Genomic DNA, 22,075 nt, shown 5'->3' with positions numbered 1-22,075 from the left:
TATGATTAAAATTTCAGGAAATTATTTGCTACATGCATATTTCACATATAGAAAGTTAGTTGCATATAGGTAATTACAGTTATTAGTTGTTATCATACGGCCATTAACAACAGATATTTGATTAAAAAAAATGCAGAATTAACGTAATTATCTTATCATGACAAATTCTATGAATGTTAATTAGTATTCATTTAAAATTAATAGAATTTTAATTAAACAGCAGTCACTATCTTATTGTACGGTAATTGCATGCAATTACTTTTCTTTTTTTTCCTTAGGAGACTTTACACTTTACATAACTTAATCAGTCACAAATATAATACAGATTGTTTTAACAATTACTGAGAATTCATATAATAATAATACTGTCAAAAACACTATTCATTGAACATGATTTTATTGTAATATTAATAGAAGAGTGTGGCAAAGTGGTTTATTGTAGAGAGGTGCAGGGGTGATGCAGTGTGTGAAAGAAGCAAACAGAGATAATTGTAAGCCAGTTTTAAAAATGTTTTTATTTTATTTCCAGGTCTGGCGACCAAACAATTGTTCCCCGGCAGTACACAGCAGTGTGTACAGCACGGGGTATATAACAAGAACAGACAGTCCCAAATAATAAACAATATCCGTCCCATAATAATACTAACCCGGTCACCAGTCCTGGGTTCGTGCAGTAGTGCTCATGGTGGGTGATACAGGTTTGTATTTGTGACAAAGGTGCAGTGTTGTCCGGTTTCGTGCTGGCCCCTGCCGACAGCTCCAGAATTGTGTTAACTGTCTGGTAATGTACAAGACAAGACGAGACAATTGCAAACAAACAAAAACACAGCACTCGCGATTTCAGTTTTAAATATACTGTTTACTGTCCTTTTGGCTTTTACTACAAACCAATGCGAAGAAACAGATTACGATTCTCCGTCCCCTTTATGTGCTGTCACGTATGAATGGCCCCATGGTAAACGAGTGCAGCTGCCTTAGAATCTGCGGCTGCTACATCGTTTTCCTTCGGGGTCAATACATTCTTGCAACGTAGTCTCGCCTTCTTCCAGACTGACCGACTTCCCTACCCCCGGAAAGAACTGTCAAGCCAGCCCATCCAAAGAAATCTGTTCTTGCTGCTTAGTGCCTTCACAGGTCGGGGGAGAGATTTACAACCAAGATTTATTGTATTTCCGTCACAAAGAGGCAGACATTTATTTTCCTGTAAGCGTTCTAAGCTTATTGTTCAATACAACGACTATGACTAATAATAATAATAATAATATAATAATAATAATAATAATAATAATAATACAGTTTCTGCTTTATTCTTCAGTTAACTCTTGGCCAGTTCCAGATTTTTAAATATGTGTACCAAAACTAGACTATACAAGATCAATTCCTAACTAAGTATTTTACATTTCTGTATACCACTTAACATTTTGGAATTTTTCAGCCAATATTAATACTTTTCTTCCCTGCTCTTGGAATATGGAATCTGTTAAATACATTGACAGCGTGCTGGAAAACGTAAGGTTGTGGATGCAACCCCGGTTCTCTGAAAGAGAAAATAGCCATCAACTAATGGGTATTGCCGTCAGGTGATAGAATTATGCTGAGCTTAATATAAAAGCTGCCTTTAGGCCTCCATAGCTCTGACCTCAGCGCCCTGCCCCTCGGGTGCTGAATGACTATGCAGAGCGTAGGAAGTCCAGCATCTTTTGCTTCAGGCCGCAAGGGCTACTGAAGCGACCTCGCTGCTTGATTGCTATTTTCTCTTTCAGAGAACCGGGGTTGCATCCGCATCCTTATGTTCTCTTTCAATTCGAAAATAGCCATCAACTAATGGGTACTGTGTACCGCGAGAGAGACCATGCGGCAGTAGGGCAGGATCGGTCAACATGTAAAAAATATACACGGAACAGCGCCTCAGCTTGTGGTTCGAAAGACATATTTCCTAACATTAACATTACGATATTGTACCGGGATACTCTTACCACATGGGTAACACTGGAGAGCGTACTCAAAGAGTACAGCAGTCTAATCCAGACTAACACTAAGTGGTCTCTTCCACTGGTGTAATAGAGTCCAAGACTGAAGCTCCAAAGAGTGGAGCAGAGGAATCCAGCACATTCAGTCTGTAGATCCTCATGAAAGTGTGTGGCGTAGCCCAGCTAGCCGCAGCACATATTTCAGATACTGGGACACCTCGAAAGAGGGCCCAGGACGTCGCCATACCCCTGGTAGAATGCGCCTTCAATTGCCACAGAGGGGAAAGGCCAGCAGATTCATAAGCCAGAGCAATGGCGTCCACTATCCAATGAGACAGGCGCTGTTTAGACAATGCCTGACCCAGCGTCCTAGAACCATAGCACACAAACAACTGTTCAGTGTGTCTGACACCCCTTTTATAGTCAATATAGCACCTCAATGCCCGCACCGGGCAGAGCATGTGCAACCATTAGTCCTCCAGAGAAGAGAAGGGAGGAGGATAGAACGCCATCAACTCCACAGATTGGTTCACGTGGAACGGGGATATTACTTTCGGCAAAAATGCCGAGTTTGGTCGCATGGAGTCTGTAGACCCGTCTCCCGTGAAGCGAGTGCAAGAAGGGCGCACTGAAAGTGCATGCAGCTCACTCACCTGTTTTGCTGAAACAATAGCCAGCAAAAACACAGTCTTTAAGGACATGAGCTTCAGATCCACAGTGTGGAGTGGCTCAAATGGGGCTTTTGTAAGGGCTTCCAGCAGGACATCAAGGCACCACGAGGGGAGGCTAGATGTCCTGGGAGGACGCAGAACCGCTAAGAAATTGGGATGCAGGGAAATGGTTTCCAGGCGATAACCCATCTATGCGCATGTGACAAGCGGATATGGCTGCCAGGTACACCTTCAATGTGGAAGGGGACCTACCGTCATCTAATAGTCTCTGGAGAAACTGTAAGATAACTGCCAGCAACTTGATCTGGTCAAGCGGTGGCCAACTCTCCTTTTATATGCGATGTGGGTCCTGGCCCTGGGCCAGACACCAGTCCTGAAATAACTGCCACTTATACACATATTGCGACCTGGTAGAGGGAGCTCTCACCTCTCCCTATGGTGGCAATAACGGCAGATCCTGATGACAGCCCTAGATGCCTGGCAGGCATTCCCGTTCTGGCTGGCGGAGGGGCCAGACCCATAGCTGCATCAGCTGGGGGGCCACTCCTCCTCCCTTTGTGCCACAGATCGCCCTGGGCCTGAGAGAGGAGATCCACCCTCTGCAGGGGGATCTGCCTCAGCTGGCCGTGCAGGAGTTGCACCAGGGTCAAAAACCAGGTCAAGCGGACCACCCCTCTCTGGCTCTGGGCGACGGCAGAGTGGGCCAGGGCGTCCCTCTCTGGCTCTGGGAGCGACAGCAGATCCTCCTCCCTCTCTCTCTCTGGGAGCGACAGCAGATCCTCCTCCCTCTCTGGCTCTGGGAGCGACAGCCTCTCTGGCTCTGGGAGCGAGAACCAGCAGACCCTCCTCCTCCCTCTCTGGCCTCTGGGAGCGACGGACCCCTCTCTGGCTCTGGGAGCGAAGGAGACGGCTCTGGGAACGACGGCTCCCCCCTCTCTGGCTCTGGGAGCGACGGCAGAGATCCTCCCTCTCTGGCTCTGGGAGCGACGGCAGCTCCTCACCCCTCTCTGGCTCTGGGAGCGACGGCTCCTCCTCCCTCTCTGGCTCTTGGGAGCGACGGCAGCTCCTCACCCCTCTCTGGCTCTGGGATTGCTCAGACCTCCTCCCTCTCTGGCCTGGGAGGCGGCTCCCTCCTCTTTAGGATGACCGGCAGCATCTCCCTCTGCCTGCGCTGGACAGGCAGGCTCTGGGAAGGCGGCCTCCTGGCTCTGGGAGTGTCCTCCTCCCTCTCTGGCTCTGCTCCCACCAGATCCTCCCCCTCTCTGGCTCTGGGAGCGACAGCAGATCCTCCTCCCTCTCTGGCTCTGGGGAGCGTGGAGAGCCTGCTCTCAACCAGTCCCCTCCCTCTCTGGCACTGGGAGCGACAGCAGATCCCCCTCCCTCTCTGGCTCTGGGAGAACAGCAGATCCTCCTCCCTCTCTGGCTCTGGGAGCTGAACTAGTGGGGTGGCCCCTGAGGGGGTGACGGCAGCTCCTCACCCCTCTTTGGCTCTGGGAGCGACGACAGATCCTCACCCCTCTCTGGCTCTGGGAGCGACAGCAAGTCTGGCTCTGGGAGCTGTCCTCCTCACTCTCTCTGACCTGGGAGGCTAGATTCGGGAGGCGCAGATAACCGTCTAAGAAATGCTGCTGGGAAATGGTTCCAGGCGGCAACCTCTCTGGCTCACACCTTTGCTTCTCTGGCTGGCGACGGCTCTGGGCTCTGGGGGCGACCGGCAGGTAACTGGGTCCTGGCCCTGGGCCAGACACCAGTCCTGAAATAACTGCCACTTATACACATATTGTGACCTGGTATAGGGAGCACTCACGCTCAGAATAGTGGCAATAACTGCTGATGACAGCCCTAGAGCTGGCAGGCATTCCCGTTCAGGGGCCAGACCCATAGCTGCATCAGCTGGGGGGTTCGGGTGCCACAGATCGCCCTGGGCCTGAGAGAGAAGATCCACCCACAGGGGGATCTGCCTTGGCTGGCCGTGCAGGAGTTGCACCAGGGTCAAAAACCAGGTCAAGCGGACCACTCGTGGGCCAGGGCGTCGACTCCTAAGGGACAGTCAAGGCCTCTCATCGAGAACCAAAGAGGGCAGTTTGTAGACTCCTGTGAGGTGAAGAGATCTACGTCTGCTCTGCCGAACCACTCCCAGATGCGTTCCACCACCCTGGGGAGGAGACGCCATTCCAAGGCGAGGGGACGAGATCTGCGGCATGGTTGAGTCGGCCCGGTAAGTGGACTGCTCGAAGAGAAGCCAGCCGGGGCTGTGACCACTGTAACAGCGGAACCACCTTGCAGTGAAGGCTCGGAGATCTCAGGCCGCCATGGTAGTTGATATATGCCACGACCGTAGTGTTGTCTGACTGCACCAGCACGTGTTTGTTCCGGACCACCAACCACCAGAAGAAAGCACTGTAGGGCGAGATCTACTGCCCTGAGTTCCAGGACATTGATGTGGGCTGAGGCCTAAGGCCCTGTCCACACTCCCCAAGTCCCCACACCATGCTTACTTTCTTTCTCTCTCAACCTGAATAGGGAGAGGCAAGACTCTATTGCGGTAACTCTCTGAGTTATTAATGTGGCCTTCATAGACACCGAGTCTAGGTGAAGGCCCAGAAAATCAGATTGCTGGCTTGGCGGGAGGCGGCACTTTTGCAGGTTCATCCTGAGACCGAGCCGCTGGAGGTGGTGTGTGACCAACACCATATGTGCCAGGGCATGCTCTTGTGACTGAGCGCAGATAAGCAAGTCTAGATAATTCATCTGTCGAACGCCCTGAACACTTGGAAAAGGTGCCGAAGTAGAGTACACAGTACTCATAGAACCTGCCCTGAAACGTGAAGCGAAGGTATTTCCAGTGCCCGGGCTTGATGGGTATGTGAAAGTACGCATTCTTCAGGTGCAAGGTGTTTGTTCAGAAGTCTCAGATCTAAGATAGGTCGGATCCCGCTGTCCTTCTTGGGCACTAGGATGTACTTTGAATAGAACCCCTCCCTGCAAGAGGAGGGATCTACTTCGCGAATGACACGCTTCAAGTGACGCGCCAGTATTTCTGTGTTGAAAGCCACATGTTGGAGCGGGTCCTTCACTGCAGTTACTATCACCCACCGAAAGGGGGGTGATTTTAACTGGAACTGAAGGCTGTAACCAGCCCGCATAGTCTTGAGCACCCTGAGCTCAAGACTATGAGCCTTAGGCCGCGCGGGGGGGCGCAGTCGCGGGACCCTTGGGTCACTGGCGATTGCCGCCCCCCCAACCCCCCCCCCCAGGGCGCCAGTTGCCCCTCTTTGTAGGCCGACCGCACGAGGTGCCGTAGGAGCACGAGCAGGCCTGGGCGTAGGCTGTCGCCCCCACAGGGGGGGAACCCTAGCAGGCAAGGCAGGCTTCCGTGGAAGCAGCTAGGCATAGTGCCTTGATGCCTCTTTGATCTTCAGAGTAACCGGAAGCATCTCCTCCACTACAGGGCCAAACGTATGGCCAGGAGTGATAGGGGTGTCCAGGAGAAAGGACTTGTCCTGCTCCTGAACTCTAACCTGGGAAAGCCAGTGTTGCCGTCTGGTGACCACCAGTGCCACAAGGCATCGGCCCTCCGCTCTGGCCGTGAGTTGGGCCAGTTTGGTGACTGCCTCAGAGACCTGGTTCAGCTCTTGTCTGTGAGCCGCGGTGACCATATCAGGGAGCGCATTAGTAAGGATGGCCTGATAGACAGATACCATGCTCGACACATTGGAAAGCCGGGCAGCTTGGGAGCAAGTGGCATACGCCTTCTTGAGGTGCATCTCTGTTGTCCGACACTGTCTGTTAGGACATTGTAGGTCCTTGGTCGGTCTAATGCCTGGTGCCTGTACGAGGGCCACAATGGCAGAGTCCACCGGGGGGAAGGCTGCCAAGCCGGCACCCTCTGCTCCCTGCATGGAAGAAAAAACCCGAGCTCCAGCCACCGTGCTAGGTGCTGACGCTGGGTTGGACCAGGAAGACTGGATCTCCCTGACAAAGTCGGGGAAAGGGGGCAGTGACCTGTCCTGTGCTGGCTTAACCAAGGAGAACCAGGAGCCCTGGGGCTCCTTGTCTCTGGGCCATTCAACTTGTAGACGTTGAGCCGCTCGCTCAACCAAAGTCTCAAACGTTGGCCCTGGAGATACCTCCGGTTCCTGTGGCAGTTTGTCCACCGAGTTGCAAGAAGGTCCCTCCTGCACAAGCTCATCATCACCAGACGCCTGCAGAGAGAGGATGTCCTCTTGATAGTCTGAGATGGCCTCAGGCTCAAGCTCAGGCTCAGGCTCAGGCTCAGGCTCAACAGTCGGAACGGGCAGCCAGGGAACGGGTGCAGCCGTGGTGCCAGGGGCCGACAACATACTCATCATGGGTGATTGTTGTCCCATTACCACCTCCATGAAACGACCAATCTGGTCTGTGAGGGCCGAGATCCCGCTAGGCTGTTTGTCCCTAGGGGACCTGGGGCGCGCTCCTTAGGAGGGGAGTGCCAACGCTGCCCCACGCTCCTAGTAGGTGAGCGAGAGACGGAGGGGGTGGCCTGGATAGTTGCAGGCAGGCAGGAGATGATGCTGTACCACCTGAAGGGGGAACAGACTCACAATGAGATCCCCTGCTAGAAGGAGATCCCAGCCCCACTGCATTGTTGCTCTAGCCTTTAGGACCTGCCTCTGTAACTTCCCGCAGATAGCGCAGAATGCTGTGTCGGACAGAGCCAAAGCAGCATGTTCTGGACCCAAGCATGAAACACAGAATTCATGTGGGTCCTCTGGGGGCATTTCTCGGCTACAAGAGCCGCATTCATGGAAACCCGGCATAGCGCACAGCACTTGCCTGGCTTGCACGGCGGGTACAAATGTGCACAGGGCACAGGAGCAGGTATGCGCATGGGGTGCACGGGCACAGAATAGATGTGCTCCGATGAGTGCACTAGGTGCTCGGATGCATGGACCCATGGGCACCGATGTGCATGGAGAGTGCACAAGCCACAGGTGCGCGGATAGATGTACCGGCACGGATGTGCACGGGCATGAAAGTGCATGGGTGTGCATGTGCATGGGTGTGCACAGGGCACAGATGTGCAGGGGGTGCACAGGCACAGAAGTGCACGGGTATGCACAGGGTGCACGGGCACAGATGTCCATGGGAATGGGTGTGCACGGGTTGCACGGAGCACAGGTGTGCATGGGGTGCACGGGCACGAGTGTGCGTGAAGCACAGGTGTGCATGGATTGAACAGCATAGATGTGCCTTATATGCACGTGGTGCACGGGCACGGATGTGCACAGGCATGCGTGTGCTCGGAGCACAGGCATGCACGGCATGGATGTGCCTTATGTGCACGGCGTGCACTGCACGATGTGCTCTGGGCACGGTGCACGAGAGTGCACGAGGCTCGGATGTGCACGGGTGTGCATGGGTGTCGCTGCGAGGGTGTGGTGAGACACACTTGGGAAATAATTCCTCAGAAAACCTGATTAAAATTTAGATCGGGAGATCTAAGCCAACACACAGGGAAAAAACTCTGTGTGTAGCTAGTGTCTGGAGCAGGCTATGGTCTAATAAAGACCGCTGCTGAGTGTCTAGCAGGCTATGATCTAAAAAGATCACTACTGTAGTGTTTTGTCTGGCCCACGGCCAACACACACACACCTCGTGTTTCTCTCTGAAAGAAAGAAAAACAAATGTTAGTACAAGTAATAAAATATACAGGTAATAACAATAAGCTCTCAAAATAATAAATAACAATAGTAAGTGAGACAGACTCAAAGAGTCAGCAAGCTGAAAAGAGCGAGAACGCTCCTTAAGGAGCAGTGCCAGCCGGCACGCCGAATATGAGAGCTAAAGGCGGGCGCAAAATTCAACCAAGCCCGGTGAATTGCGGTCCGCACTCAGTGAACGTAACTAGGTTTTCAGTGAGATAAACCCGGGGAAGGGGCAGCCGCCAGCTTCCCGCGCACAATTTAGGCAACGGAGGGTACAAACTCTGAATTTTATTTTTTATTTTTTAATAATCAGAGTGTTGTAGAACAACAAATAGATTACGCTCAATCCTGATCAGCAGCTGAAAGCAAAAGAGACTGAGCTTCCTACGCTCTGTATAGTCATTCAGCACCCGAGGGGCGGGGCGCTGACGTCAGAGCTACGGAGGCCTAAAGGTAGCTTTTATATTAAGCTCGGCATAATCCTATCAGCTGACGGCGATACCATTAGTTGATGGCTATTTTCAAATTAAAAGAGAACTAATGTAGACAATTTCGCTTTTTATATACTATATATATATATGTACTATTTTATATAAATTATTGTTTTCGGTTACTTTTGTTTTCTGTCACAATATGTACAGTAACTTGACAGTACTTGCGCACTTCAATTGTACCCTTGCTGTCTTCTACAACTAAATCCTTATGGTCACGGGCATATTCGTTTGGGGTTTTTGTGTGTTTAGGCATTTTTCTACATTTCGCCACAATTTGTAATTCTGTTTTAAATTCCACGAGCGTGTAAATACTACCTATAGTACCGTAACATAGCTTTAAATGATGCAAGCAAGAACATCTTGTTTTAAATCTCGCAAGTGTGTTACAAGCCCCCAATAGAAATGTAGGAATTTGCTGTCACTTAGTAGGGTGGGTTTAAAGTATTCAGAAAGAATTGATGCGAAATACAAATCAGAAACAAGGGATATTTCCCAACTGCACTGGGAAATGTTTTTTTTTTTTTTTTTTGGTGGTATTTTATTACCTTTTTTTCATTGGAAAATGGGTCAAGTTAACGTGAATCGAGTTAATACCTGACTGTAAAATACTTTTTTCTGACTTCCTGACTATTGTAAAAGGTCAGCGGTATGTGGCAGACTCGGTGGGCCCACCTCCAGAATAATTGACTGATCAACTACCCAGGCAGGGATCATGTTTAATCTGACCAATCCCTGTCCACTAGGTTTGTGTTGTTTCAGACCTGTGGTAGCTCAGTGATTCTATGGTCCAGCCCAGCTGTCCTAAATTTGAAAGTTGTGCAGCTAATCATGGCAATTGTTCCTACAAAGTGCAGCGGCACATTTTACGTTTTGTTCACAAAAAAAAAAACAAAAAAAAAAAAAAAACAATTAGATAGACCTGCAATTTATAAATAGGGTGGGTGGGGTCTTGGCTAAAGTTGTAGTTTAATTTATGCAGGGTTTGCACAGGTCCTTGAAAACCGTGAAAGTCAGTGAATTTTAAAGTAGCAAATCCAAGGCCTTAAAAAGTGCTTGAAATTTGTCATTTCTTTACAAGGTTCTTGAAAGTACTTGATTTTTGTTTTGTAAATTTTTGTATTACTGCAAATTTGACCACTTTTGGAAAGAAATGTGAATGAAATTTATTAAAATACCAACTATTAGTTATCGTTATATATTTCTCTGTGCACAATAATACTGCATGTATAAGCAGTGTTGTAAGCTTCAAGGTCTGAGGTTTTTGATGTCATCGGCTGCTGAGACGCTAAGTTGGCAGGCAAGAAGCACTTAATTTATAACCAAACCACAATGCTTTCAGCAATTAAGGGAAACAAAAAACAAAGAAGACTGGACCCATTACACGTTTGTATAGTGAGCACTTCATAAGGTTAATATCAGTATTGGTAGTTGTGATATTGTATGTTATTATTATTAGTCGTAGTTGTAGCATTAAGTTTAACACGGTAAGTGTTTTTTTTTTCAGAAATACTACTAACTATAGCTTAGTTAAATGGGAAAACACTGAAGCGGGTCGGTGATTTTACCGTTAACAAAATGTATAATGCTACATTAATCATCTTACTGAACCAATATAAAATCACAAAGCCATTTATTGTTGTTTGTAAGCACAATGAAAACGGCACAATGTAAATGCTATAGGCTATTTGCAAAGTAAAGGGAAGTGTTTATGCACGTACCTTATTAATTGATGATGTGCTCATTTTTGCATAGTACTTTATAGTAACTTGGTAAGTTGATTTTACAGGTACGTTCTACAGATTTCAGTTACTAACGCTGCCTAGTTTTTTGTTTTTTTTTAACTTACCTAAGTTACATGCATCTATTTTTTTCTGACTAGTACGAAAGTTGAGTTAACAAAAGACGTTAAACGGTTACGTGACTGCAGCCCCTCAATTAAACGTGGAGCATGCGTGACCTGGCTCCAGTGGGTTCAGAGTGAAACTGTGCAAACCTGTGAGGAGGTACTAAAGAAAAATCATTGAGCATTATATTATCGTATTTATTTTTAGTTTCCCAGTTAAGCGCATTTACCTAATCTCATCCGCAAAATGTCAGGGAGATGTGTATTTAATGACCAGTGGCTGGTAATGGAAAAATACAAGTATAGTTAAAAAAGATGTGACGAACCCTAGCAAAGCTTTCTGCATTCCTTGCAAGAAAAAGATCGACATATCAGCGATAGGTGAATCTACATTGTCAAGCCACGCTAATGGTAAGCGTAAATAACATTTACAGTATAAGAAAACTATATATAAAAATGCATTGCTTTAATTTTCAGACAGGCTTTTTGTAAGATTTGTTTCAGAGCTGTCAGTAGCCTAGACCAAATCTTTAACTCAGCCACTGATTGCAAATTAGTCGTTTTTGTTTGACAGAGGCTTATCTCTATAACTTACCTCAGAAGGAAACTTTTTGTAATTTGCTATGATTGAGTCAGAGTTTTGATTTGGACTGGATTTTTGAAAGTAACCCGTGCTAATAGCTTTCTTTATTAAGTACTGTGCTGCCTACAGAGAATAACGCAAATTAAAAACTGTTTACCACTAGAGAAAAATGGGGTAGATTTCTCTTAACTGTATTCTACTACTGTAGTTTAATCATATTTCATTATCTAGAATAAAAACCTACAAAATAAGCTTATTAGTTTATTAAATAAGTTATTTTTCAGTTCGATTATAAGCAAAACTAAGTTACTCGTTTTTAATTTAACAAGGCAACTATATTATGTATTCCATTTTAAATACCGTTTTACAAAAGAGATGATTGCTTGGAAAGCCCACATGTATTTTAAAACATAAATGCTAACAAAACTATTTTATAACTTATGTTAAAATGATCGCTTTTGACAAGATGTTGCACCCATCAACCAAGTGCTGTAAAACAGAGGTGTTAGACTTAAATCATAAATTGTCTGGCTTATAAAAATACCTGTTGTTGCTCTCCTTAATATATGCTATAGTAGAGTGATGTCTTGCTTTGTAAAGCCAAACATTTGCACATTGTTTGGATGGGTAGTCTTCTAAAACTGTATCGGATGAATGGTTAGAAGTCTCCAAGTTTTGAATAACGAGCGCTAGTTTAATTCTTTTCTGCATTCTGTAAAATAACTCTTCAAATTGGTGTACAGAGCTGGACTCTTTATCATCATTTATTACACTATGTAACACAATTTTGTTCCTGGGTAGTAAGTGTTATTTCCTAATTGCTTATGCCTCCAAAGTATAGAAAATGGCTATTATTCCCCACATACTTTGCTTTTGTGACCAGGACAGTGATATTTTGAAATGTACCTATTTCCAATGAGAAAACGGGCGAATTTGTCTTTTCGTTCACATAAAGTCAGAAAAAAGCAACATATGAATCCAAATTAACATGTATTTATACCAAATACAAAAATGACTACAAAAGATTTAGAAGTGAGTAGTTTTTCGAGATTTACGATTATACTGTAAATCACTTTCACGAATCAGCTCCCAAATGCAGTCTCCCATCTCGTTATACTGTCCTTGGTAGTGGCGTTCAAAGTCCAGTATATCCTGGTGGAAGCGCTCGCCTTGCTCCTCTGAGTACGCTCCCATGTTCTCCTTGAATTTATCAAGATGAGCATCAAGGATATGGACTTTGAGGGACATCCTACAGCCCATTGTGTCGTAGTTCTTCACCAGAGTCTCAACCAGCTCCACATAGTTTTCGGCCTTGTGATTGGCCAGGAAGCCCCGAACCACTGCGACAAAGCTGTTCCAAGCCGCTTTCTCCTTACTAGTGAGCTTCTTGGGGAATTCATTGCACTCCAGGATCTTCTTTATCTGTGGTCCGACGAAGACACCAGCTTTGACCTTTGCCTCAGACAGCTTTGGTACTTGAAGGCTGCCCTCTCCTTATCTAGAGCTCTGACAAATTGTTTCACAAGGCCCAATTTGATGTCCAGTGGTGGCATCAGCACCTTCCGGGGCTCCCACTTGACGTTGTTCCTCCCCACAGAGAACTCGGTCCACTGTGGCCAGTCCCACCTGTGGTAGTGCGCCTTGGTGTCCCTGCTGTCCCAAAGGGAAAGATAGCAGGGAAACTTGGTAAAACCGCTTTGGAGACCCATCAGGAATGCCACTATTTTGAAGTATCTTATGACCTCCCAGCTGTACTCATCATACCTCAAGGCGTCCAGCAAGGTCTTGATGCTGTTGTAATCCTCTTTGAGGTGCAACATGTGAGCCAGGGGAATAGACGGGTACTTGTTACCATTATGAAGCAGCATGGCTTTGAGGCTCCTGGATGAGCTGTCAGTGAAGAGGCGCCACTCATTCTGGTTACAGGCGATTCCGATTGCCTCGAACAGACTGATCACATTGCAGCAGAAGCAGAGCCCATCTTGACAGGTGAAGAAGCTGGAAAAAGGTTGGTGACGCTTCCTGTGATCTGCGACTTGCACACTTTCATCCAACAAGTTCCACTGCTTGAGCCTAGACGTCAAAAGCTCGGCATTGGACTTGGTGAGACCAAGATCTCTAATCAAGTCGTTGAGGTCTTTTTGGTTGGGGTAGTATGGGTTTCTCTCCTCAGCTCCACCTCTGAAATTGTCATCTGGATCTACAACGTCTTCCTTGCTGTCTGACTTGCTGCTCTCTTCTAAAGACGGCTGCTCTCCGGAGGAGTGGGTACGGGGAGCTCATGGCAGTGTGGCACCGGGGAGATGGATGAAGGAAGGTCCGGATACATGATAGCAGGTGCATTCTTGCCAGTCCGACATTTGGAAGGGTCCACCATGCAGAAGTAGCAGTTGCTTGAGTGGTCAGTGGGTTCCCGCCAAATTCTTGGGATAGCGAACTTCATGGCTCTCTTTTCCCCTCTGTACCATCCTACAAAAATACATTTATTTCACCCATGACTAATGTGTAAAAGATTCTCGCAACAATTTTTATATATGATATATTTTTTCAATAACATTGACAATTGTAAAACATTTTAAAATTAAAAACTTTTACAATTTTAAAAATCTTAACAAATTTTATAACATAAAATTCCGAGCAACAATTGTCCATCTTACCTTCCAGAGATTTTTGCAGTGCTCGCAGGTGAAATGAGGTGCCCAGGGTTTGTCTTGATCCCGACAGGCATGCCGAAATATGCCTTGTAGGCCTCACACATCTTAGCAGATGCTTCCACGGAGTACTTTTTCGCTCTTGTACTGATAAATTGGCCGCAGACATAGCAAAATGCCTCTGCCGGATGCTTGCATCCTCTTGATGCCATCTCAGAAAAATGCAGATATGTATTCACTTAGGCAGCTGGAACTAAACTGAACTGTTGGGCTTAAGGCCCCTGTATTTATACTACTATTTATATTACTGGAAAGTTCTAGAACATTCTAGAAGTTACTCCAAGTTTACTCAGCACTGAATCTATCTGGAATGTTCTGGAAAATAGGTAAATTTCAAAATATCACTGTCCTGGTCACAAAAGCAAAGTTTGTGGGGAATAATAGCCATTTTCTATACTTTTGAGGCATAAGCAATTAGGAAATAACACTTACTACCCAGGAACAAAAATTGTGTTACATACTGTAATAAATATTGCATTTTCTTGTTGGTTATTGTTTTATTTTGACGAAGATGGGCTAAACACTATATTAATAATTAATCCTGACCTGTTACTCTAGTTGTTTGTGCTCTTGGAAAGTGGGTTTTGTTTTATTTTTGACTGTTAACACTTGGAATGTACAGCATGGGAAAAAAAAAAAAAAAAAAAAAAAAAAAAAAAAAAAAAACTTAAAAGAACTGAGTGTTTTGGATCACAACATTTGAGTTATTTTTTTATTTTTTGTCACACAAACACTGCTTGGCTTTTCTGGGACTTGTCAGCTTTATTCTCTGTAAACAAGATAAATACTTAATTTTAGATATTGTTCCAATAAAAACAAAAGAAAAAACAGTAAATGCTGATTTTCTCTAGGTACCTTCAAAGGACTCTTTAACATTTTATGTGAAAAAGTACTTTTGTCTGAACAGGTAAACCATTAAATTAGAAAAAGAAAAAAAAAAAAGGAACTTAATGTTTCAGTATTTAGGTAGTTTAGGCCAGATTATTTTTTAAGCCCTAATGAAATACAGTATGCACACACAGTTTATTATTACTTGCAACAAACAAATAAAGAAATATAATTTTTTTTTTTTTTTTTTTTTTAAATGCAAGAAGCATCACGACTATGTGAAACAGCATGCGAAAGCAGGGCCAAGAATTGGTGATTTCTTAATGCTATCAGCATCAACAATCAGTGCCAAATCAACTGTAACTTCAGTGTCTTCTACAAGTTTAGTTGCTACTCCTCAAACTTTGTGTGAAACCATGAATTTATCACTGAATTCAGATTTAATCTGCCCCTTGGTTCCTTTACAGAAAAATAAAACAACTGCTGCGTGTTTGTGTGAGTGTATATATATATATATATATATATATATATATATATATATATATATATATAAAATGTACAGTTGTAGTCAAAAGTTTACATACGCCAATGGAAATGTGTAATTTTCTAGCAATTTCTCGAAAACAAAGAATTTTAGGAAAAATCTTTTGTAGCAAAAGTTTTGCTTTTGTGGATGAGGAAAAAAGTTATAAGAAATAGATGTCTACCATTATTTATTTCAGCATTTTTTGTGTGCAAAACACCAAAAATGCTAATTCTAACTTATTTGTACCATTTGATGCTATAACAGTATTTTCTACAAGGTGCTAGAAATGTCAATGTGACTGAGGTTTCCATTTCAATCATAGGTTGAGTATTGCATGGTGAAGGTGTCAATGGTCACAGGCCAAGGAAAACATCACAAGGATAATTGCTTAAAGTTTGCAAAACGGTATTTGAATGATGGATATGAGTTCTGGTCAAAGATTTTGTGGAGAAAGTCTGGTGAGGTGCACATAGAAAAGAACACCATACCTACTGCTAAGCATGGAGGTGGTAATATCCTTCTGTGGGTCTGTTTTTCCTCTTATGGCACAGTAAATTTTGTTCCAATATATGGTAAAATGGATTCCATTGCATACCAAAAGATATTGGCCAATCATCTGAAACCCTCCGCTACAAAGCTTGGTTTAAAGCGCAACTGGACGTTCCAACACAACAATGATCCAGAGCACACATCAAAATCTACTCCAGAATGGTTAAAGAAGAATAAAATCAAGGTTCTGGAATGGCAAGTCCCGATCTAAATCCGATTGAGAATCTTTGGTATGAGTTGAATAAGGCTGCGCACAAGACAAGAGCTTTTTTTGAATGAACTGGAACAACTTAGAGTTGAAGAATGGTCGATAAATTACTAAATTATCATGGCAAAAGCTAATTGACAAATATCCTAATTATTTAAAAGAGGTTATTATTGCTGAAGGTACCTCAACTAGCTATTCATTTAATTTTCCTTGTCAGGGTATGAATACTTTTGAGTTAGAATTTTTGGAGTTCTGCAAAAAAAAAAAAAAAAAAAAAAATGCTGTAGAAATCTGTTTCTTGTAACTTTTTCTTCATCCACAAAAGCAAACCTTTTGCTTCAAGAGATTTTTTTTCTATAATTATTTGTTGCCGAGAAATTTCTAGAAATTATACATTTCAAAGGTATTTGGGCAGTTTAAAAAAAAAATTGAAAGACCACAAAGGAATTGATTTCTATAATTTCTAATTGTTCTATTGAAAGATATAATTTAACCCTAAGCGGCCCATTTATTCAGTGCTTGTCAGGCATGTCAGGTCCAATTTGTTTTTATATTTGTTTGTTTAAAATATTTTTTTCACAGTAAAACAGGTTTAAAAGGCACTACATATCAAAAGGGCACTTAGTACTGCATCTACAGCCAAGCCCCGCCCCTTGCTCGTTGTATTTTTCACATACCTCTTTATAGACGTGCATACTGATAAACCCTCTCCTGATCACCCGTTTTATTACCAAACTCCTCAATAATGCGATCTAAGTCATTATTTTATTACTATAACATCTCAAAAAGCTATGCAAATGTCTGTGATATTCTTTTAGTGCTGGATGTGGAAGCAGCTATATTGTTTGTGTCCGTGTTATCTCTGTGGTGTTGGGGCTATGTGTATTGCTCAGATCCGCCCCCTTTTTTTCGGCTTCTCTCGTCTCCTATCGGTTTCACTCGGCCATTGAAAGGTTTTCTCAGCTTTTTCCTGAGAAAAACGACTAGAGACCTGTGCTTGCCTTCTTTTTGATGAGATCGGACAGGGTCCGACATTGGACTGGAACGGGAAAACTGTAATGTCGGACCTGGTCCGATATAGGACCACAAAGGGTTAAAGTAGAGATTCAACTTTATAATCAAACAAAACATTATTACATAACATGCATAAAATGAAAAGTAACATGCAAAAACTACTTTCATACTTTGACAGATGTATTTCGGCAATCAACATATTTCATATGAAATGTTGCTAATTATTGACAATTATGATCAAAAACCAACACCTGATGATAATTATAGAATAAATACATAATCATCAGTGCTGAAAAATAAATCGGAAATTTATGATTAAAAAAAACAATGCTGTCAAAATGGCAGTGACACAACTAAACAAAAAAGGTAAAACTACCAGAAAAATAGCTGAAAGTCATGATTTACCAAAAAGCACTGTGTGTGCTATTACTGACAAACACAGGAGAACTACTGCAATTATCTCCAGGTGTGAACAACCAAGAAAGACTTCTGCAAAATCTGGAAGAAGAATCATTTGAGCAGTCTGGCAAAATCCACTAATTACTGCAAAAGATTTGACTCAAGAATTGAGAGAAGATGATCAAGAAGTTCATGCGTGAACAATTCAATGACACCTTAACAAGGTGAATGTCCATGGGCGACAACCAAGATGCAAACCTTTGTTAAAAACAATACAGAAAGAAAATGATTGGAGTTTTCCATTGAACACTTGAAGAAGCCTGCTGATTTCTTCAACCAAATTTTATGGTCAGACAAATCCAAAATACAACTTTTTTTCACCAAGAAAGCAACAATATGTTTGGAGGAAGACGGGTGAAGAATTTAAAGACAAGTTCATCATACCCAGTGTTAAACAGGGTGGAGGTTGTGTGATGGTATGGGCTTGTTTTTCTTCCTCAGGCACTGGTGACCTTTGTATTGAAGAAGGATCAATAAATGCTGCAAACTATCATGAAATTTTGTACTCTCATTAAGGCTTACTGGACGGAAGTATGTATTCCAGCAGGATAACGACCCTAAGCATTCTGCGAAGTCTACAAAGGAAAGGAATTTCTAAAAAAAAGGAAGATTACAGTTATGGATTGGCCAGTTCAGTCCAGACTTGAATCCCATTGAGATGTTGTAGATTGACTTGAAGGCTGCTGTTGATAAAAGGAATACAAAATCGATTGCAGAACTCAAAGCTGTGTTGAAGAATGGGAAAAAATATCTCTGGAAAGATGCCAGGAACTGGTTTCAAAATACAAAAAAGACTGCAAGATGTAAAGGAAGCAAAGTGTGGACACACAAAATACTAATGTAAGGGTGCCCAAATACTTTTGTCAAAGTATGAAATTAGTTTTTGTGTGTTATTTTTTTCTATTTTATGCATGATATGTAGTAATGTGTTGTTTTATACAAAGCTGCCTTTTACTTTAATGTATATTTCAGCTTTATTTCAGCACTGGTCATAGCAAGGCTCACAGCATCAAGGCCCCTTCAATACCCCTTCAATACCCCTTCAATAAACATCAAGGCCCCTTCGATAACCCCTTCAATAAGACTGGCTGAAAGTGTGTGTGGAATTGGTGACTGCACCTTTAATTGTGTACAGCTGTAATATGGGAAACAGCATGCTGCAGCTCCCATGCTCAGTGTTAGTCAATTCTTGATCTGATAGCATGTAACACAGACAAATCTTATGATTACATGTTACTGTTTATTTTTCAATAAAAACAAGTTTCAGTTGCAGTGTGTTAGTTCTGCTATTTTTGTATATTAAATACACCACAGCAAGTCCATTGTGCTAATGAAAATATCTAAAAAATATGACAATCTGAGAGCTAAACTTAGTGACTGGAAGTTTGTTTTTACTGCCAAGTAAGTAAGCTGCTGTAAATTTATTTATTTATTTATTTATTTATTTATTTCTCGGCACTACACTTCCTAATTACAGCCCCAAGTATTTCTATGTGTTCTCTTTTCACCTTTCTGGTCAATTTGAAAAATAAACATTTCATAACACTGACTGCTTTAGTACAAAACTCACGCTACATTACTGATTCTCATTATGGTAACATCTTAAATTACCGTACTTGTTTCTTCGGCTGAAGAGATAGTAGCAGCTCATCATCTAACTAGGGAATTTGCCGGTAAATTACAACGTTGCGGCTGCTAAAGAAGATGCAACAGACAAAAATAATCTGTTTGCGGGACTCAAAACTTTATTTAGGCACTCTTGCCTGGTGAAAGATAACGTTGGCTTGACTTTATAACACGCACACACACATTATGGGATAGCAAAATTGTTCAACCTATACTGAGGCAATATATTGCTGTTTGGTTAGGGTAAATGTAAATAGCAGCCTAGTCCATTGAAAGAGTTAAGATGTGAATCTGTGTAGCATAGCGTTTATGTAGTTGGAGTGAAAATATGACTAGTTAAGCCTTAAGTCCTGCCATTATATATATATATATATATATATATATATATATATATATATATATATATATATATATATATATATACACACACACACACACACACACACACACTGATGCACAATGAAAACGCAACAGTCCAAATTTTACATCAATAGCTTTGGCGTGGCATCATTGGCTGCATAAGTTGATCCTTGGGATAACACAATAATGAGCTCAAGTCATGTGATTTCATAAAAATGCCAGGTGATCAGTGTTTGGTATTTGAGTTAAAATTGCCAAAATGAGTTGATTAAGAATCTGTATAAATAGCCAGTCAAAAAGATATGATTTTAATTAATGCAAGAACAATGAAAGACGACTGTTCCCGCTTGAGTAACGAAGATCATCTGGTTGCTAGGGGCATGATTGAAGGCAGCCTGTCTGTGAGAGAAGTTTCTCAGAGAATGAGATGTTCTGCTTCAACAATCAGCAGACTAGTCCAGAGGAACCAGGAAACCAGCTCTGTGATGGACAGGCCACGTCCTGGAAGTCACCACAACAGCCTATGACTGTTATGCTGACTGCTGCGTTGTTCAAGCCAACCAGTGGGGCGACCAGCCAACCTTCGACAGCTGCAGCTGCACAGGAAGAGTGGCGGAACATCCCACGGCAGACTACCTAGAGGCTGATCAGGTCTATGCGTCAACGCTGCCAGGATTGTGTTAATGCTCAGGGAGGTCATACCCGATACTAACTTTGTAATGTTTTCATTTTTGACAGTGTGTCACATTTTATACTGAAAACTTATCATGATTGTGTTTGATATCTGTATTTCAAATATTTTATTAAATCCATTAGACATGAGTGTTGTGCTACCATCGTTGGTAGCCAGGCGACGGACGACAGCACCCTCTGTGGGCTAAAAGAAATTATTGAGAAAAAAAACACATAAATAAAACTGAGCACTTGTGCTGTGTTTTTCAAACCCACTTTCTGTCTCCTGTGTCAGTGACTACCCACACCCTGCCACAATGGGATACTGGGAAAAACCTCTTTATAAATGACACTGCCTCTAACCCACTCCTACGAGATGTTTTGTTTTGGAAAAGATATATTGATGATGTGTTATTAATATGGCCATATTTACTTACTACGTTCTTCTTGCTACATGTACGGCCCACTGCCATTTCAGTTTTTTCACGAGAGCGAAAGAGAGAGAGAGAGAGCATATATTATATTATATGTGTGTTTAGAAAGAACACTGTAAATTAATATTTTCTGTTTGTCCTATGGAAAGCAAAATGACTGCTCTTAACAATATAAATCAATATATAAATTCTTTATCGATTGCCAATAAACTGGCAAGTTGCTTGTCTGAAATGGTCCTGGTAACCTGCCTGAGGCTTCATCACCAGAAGCGGGAAGTAGTATCCCTACACACCACATAGAGAACAAAAAAAAATCCTTTGTTAAATAACTTAAATTTCCCTGAGTGCTTCTTCCCTCTGCTGGGTATTATTGCTTAATTCCACTGATTGGAAATGTTTAATTGCATAACCTGTGGGATCCAATGTAATACAACCTAAATAACATTAAGCTAGCAGAGGGTTTTTTAGATGTTGTTTTCCCCTTAATATAAGTGTTATTCTTTTTATTGAAATGTAAATTGAAAACGCAATGCACCTTAATGTGCCCAGAACAATCGCAACAGGCATACTGACATCTAGTGCGGTGGCTAGGAATATCAATTTGATCTTCTGTGTGCATTTAAGAGACATACAGGTTAATATAAATATTTCAGGATCTGGAAACAAAAAAACAGACATTTGAGAGGGCCAGAGGTTGATTAAGACTCAAAGAAAGAGATTGCTGTTTATGTTTTGCAAATATCTGACTTCCATTCTTTATCGTGCTGTCACTCTGCATAGTCATTGGCGGACTGTGCTTTTTTCAGGTGTTAATTCTATGTAACAAATGTGGTTTGACTTGTTGGCTAATTGTAGCAGATCATTTTCATAATTTAAGAAAGGTCATTTGTCATTGTTTGCAGTTTGGCTCAGTGCTGGCGCTAGGATTTACAGGGCCCTGGTGCAAGACTGTGAAGTAGACCCACCCCCCAAAAAAGAATTAAAAAACTGCTTAACAGCACAACCTAAAGAAAACCTTTTGAAAAACAAATACATGTTATTTGATGACTGAACAATACATAAATCAATCAATCAATTAACAGTGTATCCAAACATGTTAATAAATCAATTATGTAACAAGATTAATCAATTTGTTAAAATTAATTTTCTTATTTGTAATTACTGTGAGAGTCGCTGCTGTATTTTTACCATATGTAGGAGTGCTTTGTTAATTTAGTTTGTCAGTTACTTTATTATTCTAGTTTATTAATATACTCTTGACTATTGCTTTTCTCTCACTTTGTTTATTTCATATGTTGATGCATGTGCGTCATGACATAAGTAATTAATATATTTGTATTTATTGATTCATATCGTGATTGGCCTTGGCACATTGTGTCAGGTGGTCAATTCTTGTCTTAGAGAACACTTTGCTTGCTACCAGAGGGGTGTTCTCTTAGC

General features: G+C 42.7%; 1 protein-coding gene across 16 annotated transcripts in view; it reads left to right on the top strand.

Moving 5' to 3' along the window:
* Window positions 1–22,075, top strand: part of LOC121320601 (teneurin-3-like) — a 280,613-nt gene that overhangs the window by 80,343 nt on the left and 178,195 nt on the right. The window lies entirely within an intron of this gene.

Source organism: Polyodon spathula, chromosome 1, assembly GCF_017654505.1.
Source record: "Polyodon spathula isolate WHYD16114869_AA chromosome 1, ASM1765450v1, whole genome shotgun sequence".
Lineage (NCBI taxonomy): Eukaryota > Metazoa > Chordata > Actinopteri > Acipenseriformes > Polyodontidae > Polyodon > Polyodon spathula.
Note: the sequence above shows the minus strand (reverse complement) of the source record. Positions and strands in the feature narration are given on the sequence as shown.